This window comes from Lycorma delicatula, chromosome 9 (genome assembly GCF_047948215.1).
Source record: "Lycorma delicatula isolate Av1 chromosome 9, ASM4794821v1, whole genome shotgun sequence".
Lineage (NCBI taxonomy): Eukaryota > Metazoa > Arthropoda > Insecta > Hemiptera > Fulgoridae > Lycorma > Lycorma delicatula.
The window spans coordinates 38,178,460-38,199,712 of record NC_134463.1 but is presented as its reverse complement, the minus strand read 5'-3'; the positions used below and the strand labels follow the sequence as shown (position 1 = coordinate 38,199,712).

General features: G+C 27.6%; 1 protein-coding gene across 1 annotated transcript in view; it reads right to left on the bottom strand.

Moving 5' to 3' along the window:
• Window positions 1–19,346, bottom strand: part of LOC142330581 (uncharacterized) — a 325,414-nt gene extending 306,068 nt beyond the window's left edge. Inside the window, exon 1 of the mRNA XM_075375964.1 lies at window positions 19,266–19,346. The gene's annotated coding sequence lies outside the window, so the exon portion shown is untranslated. The remainder of the gene's footprint in view (window positions 1–19,265) is intronic.
• Between the last annotated feature and the right edge of the window lie 1,907 nt (window positions 19,347–21,253).

Here is a 21,253-nt window from a genome sequence, read left to right as displayed (position 1 = left end):
TTCAATTCCCGTCCTAAGATAAAATTTTAATTCCTTAACATTAATCGTACCTCAGCTTTAATTCTTAAATATTTTGAAATATTTAAAGTGTAGATACTACTAAAATTAATTAAATGAATAAAAATCATTAATATTAATTATTAAACCCAATCGTATAAAGAAAAACTTAAAAGTTAGTCCAGATTACAAAGAAATATAAACTTAAGGAAAATGGCCCGATTATGAGATGCTGTGATATTTACAGAATTTTATGCCCAGATAAAAATTATTGAAAGATAAATCTGGTAAAAGAAGATTTTACGGTTTAAAAATTTGAGAGAATGGTTTGAGATGAGTAAATAATTCTATTTTGAGCAATTGTAAATAAAAATTTAATAGGAAATACCGAAGCAATCGTGAAAGATCACGGTTAAAAAAAATCAACAGACTCGTAAAATCTCAAAATCGTTTTCAGAATGGTCTTTAAAGGTAGTATCATGCTGTTACCTAACACAATACTTTCTTCTAAATCGATAAAAGAAACTTTTTATTTTGTTGTTCTCAGCAAATAAAAGATTGATTTTCACAAAGAAAATTTGAGTAATTACCATTAATACACAATTACAACATAATTATTTAAAAATTAAAAAAAACTGAAGTTTAATCATACAATTCCAATTACAGACAAATATTTCTAGATACAAAATTAAATTTGTAACTACTTAATAGGACGCATCTATACACAACATAATTCATGTACGACAAAGAGAAATGATATTAAAGCAGATTTTATTTCGCCTTCCTGTCATGACAATCCACCCTTCTGACTCAGCATTACATGCAAGTTAGCGTGACATGAACGATTATAGAGAGGACCGGCGAGACAGTGAATACAGCCACAGAGAAAGTGAGCAATATTCACATATACCTAGTATGTGTGGCATAAGGCTATTTAATGCAAAGCTATTTTATATAAAACACAGTATATATATACACACATATGAAAGGGTTCAAAAACTGATTCATAACTCGACGTTTGAAAAATATATCTATATCTACGATATAGATTTTTTTATAATTTTAAATCGATTTTTAACTAAGAAGAAATAACTGTTCAATGATGTTAATAACAAAAAATTGAATTTCATCCGGTAATCATAAAGGCACCAGATCTTTATGTTATCCGAAAAATAAACCTCAGTCAAAATTACAAAATAAATATTTCAGAAGGGGAAAAAATTTATTTTATTTTATTTTAAGTCATCTTGTCCTTGAAATCTTATTCACTAAAATACATCCACATGAATAGATTATTAAAAATAGTAATGCAATACGGTAGTCAAGAAAACGCCAGTCTGAATCTCAAAAAATCAGTTAAACAGTTTAAATAAAATTCTACTTGCTTTAATTTTCTACGAAATGTATATTAGCTTGTGAATGATAAAAAAACAAATTTTGCCTAAAAGATGATGTTCGAAATGAAAAAGAGCTTTAAAGAAAGATTGTTTAAAATATTAATTTTGCGTTTTTGAAATTTTTATTAAAATATATTTCTGTGAATATAAATTAAAAATAAATTTTATAAAAAAAAAATTCACTTCTTCCTATATCATTTTTTTTTTGTAGGGTTCAGGCATCGACTACTGTGGTCATTAGCCCTTAATCCCTGAGAAAAAATAAATAAATAATTTCTTTCCTTCCGTTATAAAAAAAAAGAAAAGAAACACTAGCGAATTAGTAAGAAGACTAGTCTTGTCAAACAGAACATCTAGAAATAAACTTGTCATAGAACATTAAAAACTATAAAGAAATACAACATGACAAGTGTGTAAAGAGCCCTTGTCACTTGAAAACACATATTCCATTTCTAATGAAATTTTATCAAAATAGCTGCAATGCCATACAAATATTAAAAACTTATCCCTTCATAAAAGTCTTCAAAAATTATTAAAAACTATCTCGTTCTTAAATTCTATCGCCTAGGTTTACCCTTCGACCATTCTTTTTTCCTGTTTTTTCCATCTTCCTGAAGGCCTCGATGTCGAATTCCAAGGAATCTGAGGCCTCGGAGGTGGATTCTTCTCCGCAGTAAATTACGGAGGATGTGTTGCTGCCGGGATCAGATGATACCGGTTGCAATGGCGCGGTCAACAATGCATTAGTCAAGATTCGATGCACTCCTTGCTATAGCGTGTGGGCGACTGAATTGCTCGTCCTCATTTAAAGACTTCATTGTTGGTATTTCATTTTTCTTCTATTATCTTTATTTTGGGCTTCTCAGATAACTGAAAGGCGATTTTCTCGATTTAACTTTGACTAGCGATGTATTTGACTCAGGCTTTCGCTTCTTTTGCTTCACTTTAGAACTGGTTGAAGGCTCAATCCTTGTTGGAGAAGAAATCTCTCTGTTTTAATAAAATCTACAACATTTTGTAGCGGTTTTTGACCGATTTCTTTAACTTTTCTAGTTTTCAATCTCTCGTTAATGATGCGTTCGACCAACTTAGTGAATGCTGATGCCAAGCCAGATATTCCTGTTTTAAAGGAAGCTGTGAATTATAAACACATACTTGCGTTTTAATTTTTTAATTGTAATGATAATTTTTATTTCAAAAATAGAATATTATAGCCCACTGGACTGGTCTAGAGGTTAACTCGTCGAAAATCAACGTTATTGACAGTTGTTTAACAGCTGATTTACGTAGTCAAAGGTTCTGAGGTTCAAATCCTAATAAAGGTTAGTAATTTTATGCGGATTTGAATACTAGACGTGGATAACAGTGTACTTTGGTAATTGGGGTTCAATTAACCACGCGTCTCAGGAATGGTCGGCCTGAGTCTGTACAAGACTACCCCTCATCTCCATGTTATCTCATTGGGCCGTGGGGGGTTGCTTATTGCTCATTAGTTGAACAGATTGCAACGTACACATTAGGAAAAAAAGAAAAAAGTAGTATATAATAAAATACTACTGGCTGGCTTTGACTTGTCTCAGCCAGCAAGGTACAAGATTATCACAAAAAATTCTCATTTTATAATAATACAATCATATTTAATTTTTAATTAAAATTAATTAATGATTACTTAAGTTTTAATTGAAAACAATATACGTTATATAAAATATTAATATTATTTTTTTTTAGTATGTAACTATAATGAGGCAATACGAATGTTATTGATTTTTCAATAGATAACCCTTGAAAAAATAAATAAACATTTTTATTATAGAATTAAATTAAAATCAATAAATACTGCAGTTAATTATTTAAAGACTGTATGGGGTTGTAAGTATGTGGGCGGTTACATATTATGTGAAGTGGTAGCAGTATAAGTTAAATACACAACAATAAAAACCGATATTCAATTTTTTATAAATAGAAACCAATAATTGAATAAAGTCAGGGGGAAAAATTATAAAAGAAAAAACAAAATGCATTGGTTAAACCTATCATTTTTTTTTACAATTTTATTTTAAAATAATTGAAAAAAGATATATTAGTAAGATTTAAGGAAGCTGTGTTGCATTCCGTACATTTTTTTTAATAGTTAAAAAATCCTTGATACAAAGTGGCACAGGGAAACGGGAAATTTTGAAAGCAATAACGGCAGTCCTGAGGAGCTAGTAGAAAGATGGGAGTGGAATTCTTCTGTGCACAACTACCTGCAATTTATTAATCATGGACCAGTCGGCCGGTACACAATACGTGTTTGCCATGAAAGCATTTTACAAGAATGGTGACAGCGTGACTGCTGCTCAATGGGAATTCTGACGTCATTAAAATTTAGGACGTCATGGTCGCGTTCCATCTTGCCACGCCATCACGACATGGGTTGAGAATTTCGAGAAGACGGGTTCAGCTCTAAAAAAAAATCACCAGGAGGTTAATCAACCTCAGAAAACATGGAAGCAATTCTGGCTTCAATTGGAAGAGCCCAGTATGATTAGCAAGGAAATACGCAGTAGCATTGAACCTAAATTGAACAACCGTCTGTTGAATACTCCACAGTGATTTGAAGTTTCATCCTTACAAAATTCACGTAGTCTGAAACCATCAGACTACGTGATACGACAACAATTCATTGATAAAATAATTGTAAAGATTAATGACAACCCGAATTTTGTTGACAATCAATCATGTCAGATGAGGCTCATTTGCATATCAGCGGGTATGTAAACAAGCAGAACGGAAGATATTGGGCGGCTGAAAACAATCTTCAATTGCACGAACGATCATTACACACCCAAAATGTTAAAATTTGTGTGCCGTATCAACGCGAGATGTGACTGGGCCTTATTTCTTTGACGTTGAGAGAGGGAATGCAACGATATCAACATATCTGAACGATATGTTGATATGCTCGAAACCTTTGTAGCAGAATAACTTCAAACTTTCCTGATCTTTAATAATCCTTGGTTTCAGCAAGATGGGGCCACGACCCATACTGCCTAAGTGTCAATAGCAGCCGTTCGACAACTCTTTGGTAACCACGTAATTTCACGGGACATTCACTGGTTCTCAAAATATCACCAGATCACCCCTCCGCCCACCATTTGTCGGTGTGCGATTTTTTTCTTGTGAGGCCGCCTCTCGCCCAACGACAACTGCTAATTTGAAAACGAGGATTCGAGAAGAAATCGCTGCAATTCCCATGAAAGTGTTTTAAAGTGCCATGCAAAATCTCAGCATTCGCTTCCAGGAATGCATACGTTCGAATGGCCATCATCTTATAGATTTTGTTTTTTGAAATTGAAATTTTTCTGTAGGGACATTTAATGGCTTTTAATTTACTTTTCGTTTTCAACAATAAAAATTGTAAATTAATTTTTTTTTTACTTTTGTGAAAGTTACTTCAAAATTTTCCGTTTCCATGTGCCACTCTGAATATCAAAATTTTAACTCGCAGCATATATTTAAAATATATGCTAAAGTATACTTATTAAAAAGTGACTGGCCTATTTTCTGTGTGAGAGGTGTCATAATTGTAATATTTCAGATGATCTGTCATTAAATAAGATCGCTTTCTAAGAGTCACATCCATTTTCAGAAATAAAATGCATCCCACGGTAAGTTCATTAGGAAAATTTATAAGTTAAGAGGTTTTCGATCGCTTTCTTCACTGAGCCTAAAGTGCAGTTGCATATCAACAAGTATGTAAGTATATATCATTTAAGTTATTCACTTAAATTTAAGTAATTTTAACTTAACCAGTAATAAATTCCCCCTGATCACTGTTACGAACTGGCTGCGTAATAAACATCTCTCAGAAAGAACAAATATGACTGTTCCATCTGTTTCTTAGATGACTTGCATACTTCATAAGTCATTAGAAAGACTGTGACATAGTCTAAAGCAATAAATTGGTGTACTCGTTTCACTCAAGAACAATGCTTTTTACTTATAAATTGCCTCTATCAGTAGGGTTTATTATTATTAATTTATTATAAATAAATTCTATGATTTGGTATACAGATAATGTATAAATTAAGAGCAATAGTCTGTTGTGTATCTGCAACATGAAAACTTGTTTGAATATAAAAATGAGTAAAAAATATGAAGAAAATGATGACAGAAAGGAGGTTAATAAGGAATTATACATTGTGATAAGGCAAATCAACAAACCAGAGGGAGAAGTTTTTTTAAATTAGTGATAAAATTACAAAGTATTAAAAAGTAACGCGAGTAACAAATATAAATTGGCACAAATTAAGAGACCTTTCATGCACAAATCTGATAATGGAAAATGTAGATTTAAGAAAAATCTATAATTTTGAAAATTTCTGTGTGGAGAGTAATGGTTTACGTTGATAAAACATGGACAATAGGCAAAAAAAGGAAAAGAACATGAAATTACAGAAGGGTGTTGAAAATTAGATGGTTTAGTAGAATTCGAAATGAAGTTGTTTTATGGCATGATTTGTAACAAATCTTTTTAAAATATTATTTATCAAAACATCCAGGATTTGCTAATTTAATGATGAATGGATTAGTAGTGGATAAAGATTGTGCACAGACCAAAACAGGAATGGAGAATAGCATAAAACCAGTAAGCTGACTGATGAGAAAAAAATATATGTAAAGCAAATGTATTATAAAAATATCAGTAATAGTAAATAATTACTGGTAAAACTAGTACAGTAAAACCTAAGTTAACAGAATTACGCGGCACCGAAAATATTTTCCGTTGTTAACAGGACTTCGGTGAAAACAGGAATGAACTAGCGGACTATACAATTAAAAATAAAAAATATGGTAGTGTACTTTACAGAATGCCATTTCATTTTCAGCAGTGGATTGTAAGCATTAAAATAAGATATATGTAAGCATTGTTAGCGAATTCGTAAGCATAAAATTTCTATCTTATGTTAGCAGGTATATAACAGTATACTGGATTGTAGAACAATTGTCGCATTTTAGTTTAAGAAATCTTAAATTTAGGAACTGATAATTTTGAAGAATAACGAATTTCAGTACTTTAAACTAATACACTTTAATAAGTAAATATAATTTAAATTAACCTAAATATACTAACAGAAGAATTTGTTTACATCAGCTGTTCGCTTTTTGCTTATGTACGGCCTGAGAAAAATTTTTTTTGAGAATTTTCTGATTTTTCTGGTGCGCTTTGGACACAGTTTGTTTGTATTACTTTATTTTTATGTTGCTCTGTGGTTTTAGGGACCTTTTTCCCGGTAATAGCATTTTTTTATGCTTTACGAACTTCTGTTTTAAATTTTGTATTTTTTTTCTGTTTCCGCGTCAGCCAGGTTTCCGTTATTTCAGGGAACATTAACATATCTTTGGTAAAATTCAAGGGATCAGGGAAATTTTCCGTTGTAGACACATTCCGTTAAATCCAGGTTCCGTTTTCTCAGATTTTACTGTAGAACACAAAAAAATACGATAATAACTTTATTGTGTACTGTTCTGAATTTTGTAATAGAACTTTGCATTCATGAGCACCTATGATTAAAGTTTAGGCAATTTGCACACAAATATGTTAATAGTTTTGCATAACTACACAATTGAAGGCTGTTATTTTTTTATTAACAGATTGAATTAATGCATTTCAACAATTAAATGTAAATTACTAAATTAAAAAATAAAACTTGAAAAATAAATTTATTTAAAATACGTACACATACGCTCACGCACGCGTATATGTAAACAGTATTTATATGTAAGCAAATAATTTTGTTTCCACATATTCAGGCAAGCAGTATTTTGTTTTGAACCAAAGCAGAATAGTTTTTGCAAAATTTCTTAATCATTACCATTTAAAGTTAAAAATCAACAAACTAACGATATTTAATTAAAAATTTTCCCCGCCGGTTGGAGGCAATTAATTATTATTTGATAGAAAGGAGTATAATAAATAATTTGTTGTTTTACACTCTATATCTCTAATTTTCTTTTGATCATAAAGCATCTGAAATATAACATACACCAATATAGTTACTTCCTCTGAAAGAAAAGATGTTCACTATATCGCTAATCCCTGTGGAGGTTAAAATGAAGGAATAACTTGCAGGATTAATACCTTCATTTCAGTCATTTTAGCATGGCGATGTTCATGCTATGAACAGCACGCAATAATTGTTATTCTTAGAGATTCTTATTTCAGGCTGAAATTTGTAGCATCTCAGTTATAATTGTATCAGTTATGTTATTTAACCTAAGTTACAAATTGAAGTAATTAATTAAACATCATTTAAAATATTCTGCAATTAGTCAGACTTTGTACAAAACATTAATTATTGATAGAAATAAATAAAATAATTCTAGCTTTACATTATATAAACCAGTCTTTCTTATAACTTTCACACGTTTGAAGGACTTAAGGTAAAAAAAACAACTATCAGAGTTGTTTTTTCTGAATCATTAGTTAAGCAGAAATCAATGTCATTACATTTAGATTTTCCTCTAATCCTAAGTCCATCAGCAACATTAGTACAGCACTATATATAAGGTAAATATCTTAATTCCTAATACCACCATATACTTTATTAAAATATCTGATCTAATAGATATTAAATAACATATTTAATAGATATTATATATTAGAATAATAAAATGACGATCAATTGTTTTATGTAGTTTTATCATTTTAATCATAATTATATATTACTCTTGAAGATGACCGAAAATGGTCAAGGAAATTAAATTGGAATTTGGTAAGCCATTTTTTAAAATTATACATAATAATTATTATACCAAACAGTGTCATGTTCAAAAAACTAAATTTTATATTAAATAAGTAAAACCTATTCTGTAACAGACTTGAAAGAATTTTTCTACATTTCTTTTAATTTTATATCATATAACTTGAAATTAGTTCAAAACAGATAACCCAAACTGCAATTCGGTTAATTATTCTAATCCAGTCTTACTAGTAACTGAATAAAAAACTGGTTATATGGTTTTAAAAACCAAAACATGTTTACTATAACTTGAACTAGATTTAAATGTGGGTACACAATCTTTACATTATTCCACAGTTGTTATTAGATCATTGATGAATAAAATGACTTATATAATCAGTGGGTAATGTTATTAGTATTTCTAACCAACCTGATAGTTCCATTAATAAAACATTACAGTAAATATTATTTTGAAAAATAATACAATGTGAAATAAGAATTAATATAAGAAAATGGCTAAACCAGAGTTTAAAAAAACTTGAAGAATCACATAACGTGTGCAGTTTTACTTCAGTTGTAGCAATTGTTTTCATTAGCACTTATTTGTTAATAACCATAGAACTTAATGGCAAGTAGTTTACAGTAGTAAAAAAAAGAAAAATGTACTTCACTCGTGTAGAAGGGATTACATTATTTAAATAAAGATAAAATAGAGGATTGTAATTTATCTGACATTGTTTCACGTTATCTTATTTACTTAGATATTTTTTTAATTTAGTAAATGATACATTAGGACAGAAAAATATGGAGTACTGCCAACACTTTTTATACATTTTAAATTCATATATATTCATGACAAAAGGAAGCTATACTGTAAATGATTCCCAAGACATAAAAGAATATTATTGATTTAGGATAGTGCCCAATATTAATTTTATTATAGAACAAAAAAAAGCTGTTTACAAATATAAACTAACTAAAGTACCTAATAAATAAGTAGCTTAGATCCAGGTTAGACCTTTTGTTCATCCAATGGATTGGAATAGGATAGACCAGTTTTAACTACAGATTGCTATATCCTTATCACCCGGTCAAAATATGCAGTATACATAAAAATAAAGACAAAGAAAATGGAGTGGTTAATCATAAAGGAATCTACCCACAATAATAAAATCAAATTTACCAAAGGTTTTCTCCACAGGCCCAAGTAGTGGATAATAATCCCCCTTACAACTTCAATGGAGATTGATACCTTTTCACCCAAGAAATTATTAGTATCAGTTCAGATAAATGCAGTAAAAAATTACTTTTCCTCCAGATCTAGAATGCCATTAATAAACATACTCACTAACCTAAAGAAATCCTTTTTTTATCCTGAACTACAAATTCTTTGGTCAGATTTCCAATGGAAGGGAAAGTATTTAACTTTAGTCAGGTAATTAATTATAAATTTCTTTTTATGTTTTAACAATTAAAATGATCATTTAGTATTAAATTTAATTAATTCTATTGAATGAACAAATGACATTATAATATTATACAAGTCTCCAGCTATTTAGTAAAGGTTTGGGATGTGCAGTCATCTATGTCCTTTGTTTGTGCAATGAATATACCTGTAGCTTGTTATACCCATAGTTTCCCATTCGGAATGTCTTGTTATAACAGGCTACTATTGTTATAATATCACTGATTCAATAGGAGCTGGAAATATCAACCTCCTCCACCGGAAAGCTAGCACTTAACTCCCACTTCATCAAAGTAATTTTGCTTGTAGATCATTTTTAAGCGCCAACTTATTATCCAGTTTATTTCAATAACCGTTTAGCATAGCTCTGTATTATATATTGTACTTTACAATTATCTATTATAAAAATAGTCTATTATCTATTATAAAACAACATCACAAATTATTCTAACCATTGTCAACTCTCGCAGCTTTACCCTCATCATTCCTTACTGCATTAAGTTAACTAACGCTAATAAAAGTAAGGAAAAGTGTTCTTCCATTATTAAGATTCTTATTTATTTTTAAGGGAAACCTCCTTTCTCTTTAAAATAAGAAATAAGACATAGAAGGTTACTGAATATAAATTCTTTTCAAAAGAATAACAGGATTCAATTTAATATTAAGAAAACCTACAAATTTTTTGGAAACTATTTTTGTTATTATACATTTTTTTTTTGTTAAAATACATCAGAAAACCTTTATGTATACTTCTTAAAATTATCACAGCACCTGATAATCAAAGTTTTACTGGACATACAAGGTAAAGAAATTTAAGAAATATCAATAATAGAACTGAAACACCAAAAAAAAATTCTATATGTAAAGAAAACAGTCTTGATAGCAGTTTTTCTTAATTTGAAGTTGTTATCTTCACTAGGTTATTTATTTATTTGTTACTTATGCGATATTTCATTATTTTAATAATTCATTTAATATAACCTTCACAAAAATGTTTAAATTAGAAACAAGTAAATAAAATATTGTCAAGTATACTATACAGTGACAAAAGAATTATTCATAAAAAAAACACAAGATTCTGTTAAAATGTTGGTACAACAAACATAAGTCTGGTTTTAGTTGGTTGAAACAATTGTAGTAGTAGTAGTAGTAGTAGTAGTACCAATGCATTTAAAAAACTTTTTATTGTAATAAAAACTAGTAGATTCTACAGAATTAATAAAATTATTGAACATCTCTTAATTTAATACTTATTATTATGGAATAAAATAACTTGATGACAGAGTGAGTAGATTTTGGCTATCTTGATAAAAACTTTTCCTATATCGGTTTCTTACAATGAAATTTCTTAAATTCCCATCCCTTATACTTATAATTTTAGTGTCGTAAAAAATTTGACACTATTGTTTTTAAACAGGGATCAAGAGAATGAAAAAAAATCAATATATTATATATATATATGTGTGTGTGTGTGTAAAAAAATTTTACATATCATTTATATAAACAACATTCTAATACAATAGTTAAAGTCAAAGGGTTATCTTACTGATCACATTTTTTCTATGATTATTCGTTAAAATATTATTACAATAAAAAAAGTAGAATTTTAAAATGCAGTCAAGCAATGTAATAATAATCACATAAAAAATCCTCAAAATAATGAGGATTTTTTATTATGTTAATATAATATAAAAAATTGCAGCCAAACAGTGATTATCTACCAGCAGCACTTATTTACTTGGTAATTTCCCCTTCATTAATAATTATTTGTGAAATTTTCCTTCAAAAAGTCAGAATGAGTTTTTTAAGGTACAAAAATGAGCTGTCAGATCATTAACTGGTATTCATATGTATTAATCATGTAAAACCTATATTCAGAGAATTAAAAATGTCAAGTTATCCTTGTTTTTACTTTTATGAATGTCTAATCTTTGCTAAATGGCCAAATCTTTGGCCATCTTTGGCTAAATGGCTATTCTTAAAAAATCACAATATTCACACATTACCAAACTAGACAACTGAACTGTTTTCATATAACAACAACAATATTTTGGTTTATGAGAAGGAGCCTTAATATACTTCCATAGCATTTTTAATAGATTGCCAAACCATCTGAAAATCTTCCCACAAATTTATTTAAAATAGAATTATGAAAAATAGTTTTATGAAAAACAAGATTACTCTGTTGATAATTTTTTAAATAAAATTAAAACATAGAACGATTTACCTACATCTGATTCTGATGTATACATAAATATGTGCTCAAAATAATTTTCAATAGCAGGTTTGGTATTGTGAATTTTTGTAGTAATTTATTAATTTCAATGTATTTACCTTAATATTTTCATGTGTCTATGTTTAAATAATTGAAATGCACTTTAAACATACTTATTTTTTTATATTGATGTGACACATATATATATATTATATATATATATATATAAATAACGTATCTAGAAAGAAAATGAATTATTTGTGTTCTGATCAGAATAAAGATTTATTTATTTACATTTTTTTTTAAGGAAACAATGGAATTAAATATATACATTTTGAAAATTTCTCTAATGAAACAAATGAATAACACAGTTAGCTAGTTTTTTTTTTTTTTTAGTTTGATTAGTTTCTAGTCCTGTTAATTATTTAGTAATTACTAATTATAATTTGACTGAAATTAAATATAATCTGCATTAAAGTACTTATACTGATAAAATCCATGTTTAAACATGGGATGTTTTAATTCCATGTTTCAAACAATTGTTTAAATTGTTTGAAACACACAGGCAAACAGTTAGATAAAGTTATAATAGTAATATTAGGTTAATGACAGCAGCCAGTTGCCTGATACAATCAACCACTTTGTCAAATATCATTGATTTGATGAAGCCCCATCCCTATATTGTGGGACCAGTGAAATATCAAGATGAATTACCAACAAAAAATCATATTTGAATATATAATATCATAAAACTTTTCTGTAGAAACAAAAGTATGGAATACCAAACAGTTCAATCTAAGGATCTTTTATTTTTTCTATCTAAATAAAGCATTTGTTTTGATTAATAATTCTGAATAATAAGCAGGAGTTATAAATTTTAGTAACTGCAGTCATAAATTATGTAAATTAGTTGGGTTGGCATAAATGTCATTTTAACAAAATTTAAGCAATAACTTAAAGTAAAATTGTTTATGATAAAATAAGGAAAAATTCCAGAGAATGAACAACAATAAGGATGAGATCAAATTGTTGGATGAGCATTTGTACTCAAGATTTAAGTTGAAAATAATCGATAAATGTCCAAAAGATAAGTGGAAAATTACATAAGTTCATTTTTCACTTATAGATTAACATCCTTTTATAGAAAACATTATTTTGTGATTACGTCTGCTTTTCAAAATATAAGGGGTTATGCTGTTTCTGTGAATAAGATGATGTAATTAATTACTTTAAAATAATAATTACTTTTAAAGGTAAGCTAAGTTTAAAAATGTAATTAGAATTATTTGTTACAGGAATCTGAAAACGTTTTGCTATTTATGAAGCTAGGATTATGTGATTAAATTACACACACACACACACACATATATATATATATATATAAAACCTGATATAGTATTGCATGGGGGTTTCCCAGCTATTAATAATGAAAATTAAAAAAAAAACAAAAAACAGAATATATATTTTTTAGGGGTAAATGTAAAAAAAACTTTTTCTATAAATATTCATACATACATTATGCTTAAAAAATTTTCTTAAGAAAATTTTCTCTAAATCTGACACCCCTTCAATAAAAGCTAAAGTAAGAAAAGGGATATTTTCAAAAAACCTTTTTGCAATATAAGTCAAAGTCTATAATTTTAAAAAATGTAGACATTTCTTGATAGCTATAGCTCTATATAAGAAATATAACCTTTCAAAAAACTTTTGAAAAATGTTCAAAGGAGATAGATTAAAAGAACAAAAAACATAAACATTTCAATTTTAATAGGTAGGGATGATTTTTTGAAAAAAAAATGTTAGATAATTTATTAAGGTAATAAATTTAGATAATTTATTAAGGTAATAAATTTAGATAATTTATTAAGGTAATAAATTTGCTCTAATAAAGTTTTTTCTAAAATTCTTCTGAAGAAAATCGAAATTCACGATTTCCCCACACAACCACTTAACGAATTAAAAAAAGAATCAATAATATGATCAATGTTCCATATATAGAAATATTTGAGCCACATTTGAAGAAAATCAGTTTGGTCAATCCTAATACATAAGACCAAAAGCAATGCGACTCACATATGTACGTAGTTCGTACATACGTACATATGATTTTTTTGTCTAGATGAGCTAGTTGGATTTTAAAACGTAAAAATTTGCAAAAACGACGGATACCCCAAATTTGACTTAATCACCAAGCGTTTCCCTTTAATATGGCTATTCTAGCTACATTCACCGGTAAAGTCATTTATGTATATATATATATATATATATATATATATATATATATATAAAACACACTCATTTACTGACAAAATACTGGAGATTATCCATAAAGAAATGGATATGTATAATCATAATACTGGAAGTAAGCTTCAATTGGAGATATATTATAGAAGATAGTAAAAAACAAATATTTCCTTAGTACATGAATAATTTTTTTTTACTTCCTTGTAAGTAGTAAAGGAAGTACTATGATCGCAAAAGTTCGATTTTCAGATTTCAACGGAAATATCCATTTTGACTAGTTTCGGCGTGACGTATGTATGTATCTCGTATAACTAAAAAAAAACGATTAGCGGTAGCTTATTGAAAGTTTGGGTTTAGGACTGTTGTAACATAATCTAGTTGTGCACCTCTCCTATTGATTGCAGTCAAATGGACCAAAAGTGTCCAAAAAAGCCCAAAATCCAAAACATTTTGATCTTGGACTTTTTCTGCAGTAGTAGGCCCTCATTGAGATCTTTTCAACAATATATAATAACTGGTACTAATTTTCATTGGTTTCAGAGTTATAAACAAATAAAATTTTAATTAATGAAATATTTGGATTTTACAAGGAGAAGACACATCGGTTCGAATCCGACTTCATTTCAGACTTTCTTTTTTTAATTTAAATATATTGATTTATTAATAACTGCTAATCTCTGATTGTAAAAAAATTTACAATAAATAATAATTCAATAACTATAAAAAAATATCAGAAATGATTAATGAAATAGAATTTGATGTACTTTTCATTTAAAAAAAAAAAAAAAGTGTATATGTAATTTAATAGGTGTACAAGGAAGTCATGTGGTGTCCACATCCGATTGTTTTTTAATGAGAATAAAGATAAAGAGAAGGGGAAAATTTATTCGTATATTATTAGCATCCCTGTCGCGGCTTCGCCCGCTCTATATAGTTTATACGAGTGTTCCGTCGCGTCAACTTTTGTAATTTATGTTTTTTAGTCAAGTAACCGGAGAGAGTGTGGCCAGTCGCCCCGTAAATATACTAAGAGTGTCAATGGCTGTGTTAGTTGAAACGCCGCGCTATACACCGTCGCACCACTTAAAAAAAAAATTCAAAAAACCCATCAATGGTTTTTAGAAATTTATCTGAAGAGTATTTACAAACCTAAATTTAGTGAATATATCGTTTAGTATAATTGGAAACGTGGAAAATTTGCAATCAATGTTCGAAATTTTTTTACCTTTCTTCAACCCTTTCAAGGTCGAATTTTAAATAGATCTAGAAATTGGTTTTCAGATATGAAGATTACACCAACCAAAAATCAAGTTAATTTCTTCATTTGTTATCGATAAATTAAAAAAAAGTAGTAGACCGTTTCAAGAAAAATTTAAATCCATTTTAACCCTTTAAACTTCGAATTTCAAAAATCTATAAATATATTTTTAGGCATTCACACGACGATTACATATACCAAAAATCAATTTGAGGTCAACATTTTTTACCTAGAAATTCAACAAAAATAGTAAAATAATTTTTACTCCATTTTAACTATTAAAACCCAAAACTTCAAAAATCTTTTTACTTCCTCGTACGAAGTAGAGGAAGTATTGTGATCGCAAAAAATTTCGGTTTTCAGATTTCAACGGAAATATCCATCTTGACCATTCCTGAATGAATTTTGACTAGTTTCAGCGTGACGTCTGTACGTACGTATATATGTACGTAAAAACGATTAGCATCGTTCAAAAACATAAATCAAAAACGATTAGTCGTAGGATGATGAAATTTTGGATTTAAGACTGTTGTAACATCTAGTTGTGCACCTCCCCTTTTGATTACAATTGACTGAACCAAAAGTATCCAAAAAAAGCCCAAAATCCAGAAAAATTTGGATTTTGAACTTTTTCTTAACTGGAGTAATAAGTTCTCATTAAGGCTTTTCAACGATATATCATAAGTGGTACTTCTTTTTTAACATTTTTTTAAAAATTTAAATATATCAATTTATTAATAAAATTAACTTCTGATTGTAAAAAAATTGAATAAATAATAATTCAATAATAACAATAAAAAAATCAGAAGTTATTAGTGAAATAAAGTTTTATGTACTTTAAAAATGTGTACATGTAGTTTAATAGGCATTATTACATATGTGTATATGTAACAGATTTGGCGAAACATCTGATTATTTAATTAATTGAAAATTATTATTTAGAATCGTATTATTTTTTTTACTTTCTAGTTTGATTTCTGATTAATTTTATTTAATTATTCTGGAATTTCTGTTTAATTTTTTTCTACATTAAAGTTACCTACAGAGTGACTGAAAAATATATCCTCACAAGAACAACATATACACTGAGGGATACGTGCCCGATCTTTAATAAATTCCAAAAAATGTTTTTCTTTTAATTCAATACTTTTTTGATATTATTGGATAATATTCTCCCTAGGTGGGAGCTGATCATCATTTCGTTTATTTGTTTTTTGTTGCCAATTTTTTAATCGCTCTTTGGTTTGATATAATTCTTTTGATCTTAATTTGCGTATAGTTTCAGCAATTGTATAACTGTCCACTTTATTATAGAATTGGAGGATCGTATCTAACTTTCAAATGAAATAAGTTTAAATGAAGTGCAGCAAAAAATATGTATATATAATTTAATAGGCGTACAAGGAAGTCATGTAGTGTCCACATCAGACCTTTTTACTGTGGACTTACACCGTAAGAAGAACGAATATAAAATTTTCATCAATTAATCTTTACATTTTTGTTAGGCGTTGATTATGAATCACTTACAATGTTATTTTATATATAGTATAGATTTTGATGTATTACCAAATTTTAAGCATCCTCCTTTTTTGTTTTAAAAAATAAAACGTTTTATACTTTGGCTTAAGTAAATATTATATAATCTAAGAATTTTATATTGGCTTATAAAGAATAAATTACGTAATTTGTACTTTACGTTCTTTTCCAGAAATTGTATTGATAAAGGAATATATAGCACAGTTGATTTTTTTTTATTACTATAAAATTTTTTTGGGCCACTAAGGATACAGTGTGGGCTGGCTTCATACACACAGCTCGCGCTATAACTGAGTATAACAGTTATTATCACGTAATAACATTATTTTTTTTAAATACTTATGCCGACAACATAAAATAAATCAAAATAATATATAATACATTTTACGAGTGACAAAATCCACAAACAATTAGAGGAAAAAATAATAATTACAACTCAAACAAATTTGATTCATGCAATGCATTATAAATAACGGTAAGACTGTAAATAAAAGAGTCAAGGTTGTACAGACAACTGTTATTATGAAATATTATTATTATATGCTACTACACGTATTGCATGTAGATTCATCTGGCGCCTGACTAATCAAGGTGACAATCAATTACGCTAAAATATTACTTAGTAGTTAGACATATGATTTAACCTACATATACATTTTTTTTCAATATATACATCTTTTCAATAACTTTAGTCTTATGCGTGAAAATTTTAAAACAATTGTTAATTTCATAATTTAAATTTCACCATACGTTTTTATAGCGATTCGAAGCGAAAAAATTTCACGGTGGTAATTTAGGACTGATAACCGCTTTATGAAGTTTCTTTAGATATTACAGTTAATACCCGTAAAGATTAATCAAGTTATATTTACATTAAAAAATGGTCTAGCATTGTAAGGATAATGGAAAATTAAATATTAGAATAAATGAATCTGATAGTATAAGATTCATTCACTGTCTAACGAAAACGACCTATTTTCTTCAGTTTGAATTTTAAATAGTTTTTTATTTTTAGTTTTCTATTTTAAATAAATTTATTAATATTATTCTGTGAATGAATTTTGAAATATTAATAATATTTAGATAAATCTAAATTCTCTGCATACTCATTATCGCCTACTTTAATATGTACCCAAATATTTATCAACAACTTCAAAATTGTTATTTTATTCTGTGAACATTTTATTTTATAACCTTCACGTAGTTTTATCATTATATTTATGAATAAATATAGGCTATAATTGCTTCTATTTTTTATTTATTAATTCTCTACTTGCACTGTTCCTCTGATCTAGGTTTTTTTTAATGCTTTCTCTTGATATTTCCAGGCAAATAATGGAATAGTTTGTTTTTGTTATCCATATACCACATCTACCTTACCTGATATGGTGTATATTAAGTATAATAAATAATTTTACATATAATTTGAATAAAAATTAATTTATCAACAGGTTTTAGCAGATCAATGATTAAGCATTTTTTTAACGAATAAATAAATAATGGAGAAATAAAAAAAAACCGGTCAGATGATTTACAATGAAAAAAAGTTGAAGTAAGGTTAACTACATACGTATCATTTAATCGCTAGATTGCTTGTTGAAATGAAATATAACACCTCTAGGTTAGGTCTTTTAATTTCAAGTTATTTCTAAAATTTATAATTCCATTATAATATTTTTAAAAAAATATTCAAAATAATTAATATAATATCAGTTGAAGCAAATAAAAAGGAAAATCAATTTTTTTAAATAGCTAAATTTTAGTATCTTATCTCAGTAATATTTTATATAATATAATGTTTTCCGAAAATTGTAAGAAATTCCAAACTGAAGTTTTACATAACTAAATTGTTTCATTAATAAATAAATAAAAAAAATAGAATAAATTATTAGAATAGATTAAATTTAAAAAGTGCATAATAATATCAACTCTAAAAAAATACGTATTAATAAAATTATAATTTCATAAGAATAAATATAGAAAATTTTTTTTAATGTAAATTAAATTTAAAAAAGATTTTTTAAGTAATAACTCAGAAAACAATGGTACATACTATTTATACATTATTTTATAAATATTAAAAAAACGATAAGAAAATCAAATAAATGTAAAAAAATACACATCAAAATTCCGGTAATTTTGTTTTTTAATTAATAATTCTTGTAAAAAAAGATCAGATTTTTCAAGTGTAAATTATGAATTAGTTATTTATATAAAACTATAACTATAACATTAAAAAAAAAGCCATCTAAACATTTAGTTATTTTTAATCAGGGTGGTTTTTGCCCCTTTCAGAAGGTCGAATGTTCCGGTAACAAATCCAATACACTATAATAAGATTAAAACCGTTATAAAATTCTCTTTAAATAAATGTAAACAAAACGTCCAATACTTTTTAAGATTAAAAAATAAATAGATATTATCTTACCGTTGTATTAAATAATCCAATTAAGGTTGGTTTAAATTTACGAACAGAATATTATCTTTAGACGTTACATATCTTCTCCCGACATAACACGATATCGATTTGCGTTAGATCATGTTAACGTCGCTAGTAGCGCCACTGTACCTGGAACCATGTGCATTCCCTTATTTTTAACTGATGCATTTCTAACTAGTCAAAATTACTAGGCCTATTATAACAACAATCATAAACAATGAATTAAATTCAATTTTATTAAAATTATGTAGAAATATATGTTAATATAAGAGACAAATACTTCAAATAAATAACATAACACATATATTCTAACAGTCACAATTTCATTCATGAAGTAGAAAAAATAGAGTACGTAATTTAACTACCCGTCACTGTATGAGTTATCAGTTTTTATTCTTGCATAACTAGTGTCATCTAACCAATTAAAACTTGTCAGAACAAATCGATCCTAAATTTACAACTATTGTTATTTATTATTAAACATAAATTTTAGTCAGTGAAATTAAAAAAAAATTTAATCGAAGTATGACAGAAGAAACCCATCTTTTTATCTATGGTTTTAACTGCAATTCTATAGTTAAAATCTGAAGTAATCTTAATGCATTTTATTTATGTACTTGTTGCAACTCATTTTATATAGTACTATGTAAAGAAATCACATTATAGCAACAAAAATACTTGGCAACGTGACTGCACAACTTTGCGGGTTGTATCTAAGTCCAACTCTGCCAGTGTTTTTAAAATAACATTATGTAACAGTAATAAATGCAGTTGAACGCTGATCATCCGAATATCGATTTTCCAGATGTCCAACTATCTTGACCATTTACATCCGCATTGGGCAATTAAAAAAAATCTAAAATACTATTCAAATAAAACTTGTTTCAAAAGAAATATATTTTTATTAATTATTGTTTTTACTGTATTTTTAATCGACTTTTTTGTAATTCGGATAGCATGAAACATACGTAAATTTAGTCCTGTGTTACACTAATTATAAAATTAATTTTCTGAAAATATTGAAAGTCTATTAAATGCATGACAATGCCAAGAAAGTGAAATAAAATTTAAATAAACAATGCCCATCGAGACTAATGAAACGCTACGTGAAATTGTCAAAAATTTAAGGATGTTCGCATAAGAGATACTAGGCTTTACAAACTGTGACTTCGAACGTCAATGAATGGATCATCAGCGATGACATTTATGGTACCAAATTCTGAGTGACGACGACAGGCCGTGCCAAAACATAATCTGCTAACAACTACAGAAGAAGGCAACTTGCATCCAGAGCCGTCGCATGAAAAAGCTCACGAATAAACATTCATGAGTTTTCTTTAGTCATAAATTCCATAAACATTCTGTTTGTGGTTTTCCCAAAATATTTTTCTTTATTATATTTCATAATCATTTATGAGCAAACCACAACGACAGACAAATGTCTACCGCTATGGAGTGGCTGGAGCGTGAAAAAATGAGGTTTTTCACAGATTCTTTCTATAAAACGATTGTATGATTTCATAGTTCAAAAAAGACTAACATTAAAACAAACCACAGTGATTTTAGAAAGAAATAGTGTTTTTAAATGTATGTTTTGATTAATGATGTAATAAGTTTTATACTATTAAAGTGTATTGTAATTTTTTAAAAACTATATTTTTTTATAACACTCAGTAATTACCTCAATTCCTTTTCAAAGTGTTTTTATAAACTTTTTAAATGAAATTTTTAAGTGTTAAATTTTATTTTCTTGCAGATAATTTTTATAAATTCTGATTCTTTTATAGCAAATTTCTACTCACTGGATTTTTTCTAACGGATCTGTAAGAGTATACTCTGAGTACATTTTTAATTTTATTGAAATAAATTTATTTTGTTTTTATATTTTCATCTTTTTATTAACTGTGTATCCCTTAAACATTAGAATATGTCCAGTAAGTATGATAAATCTTTTTTTAATTGTTCAGTTACCCGTA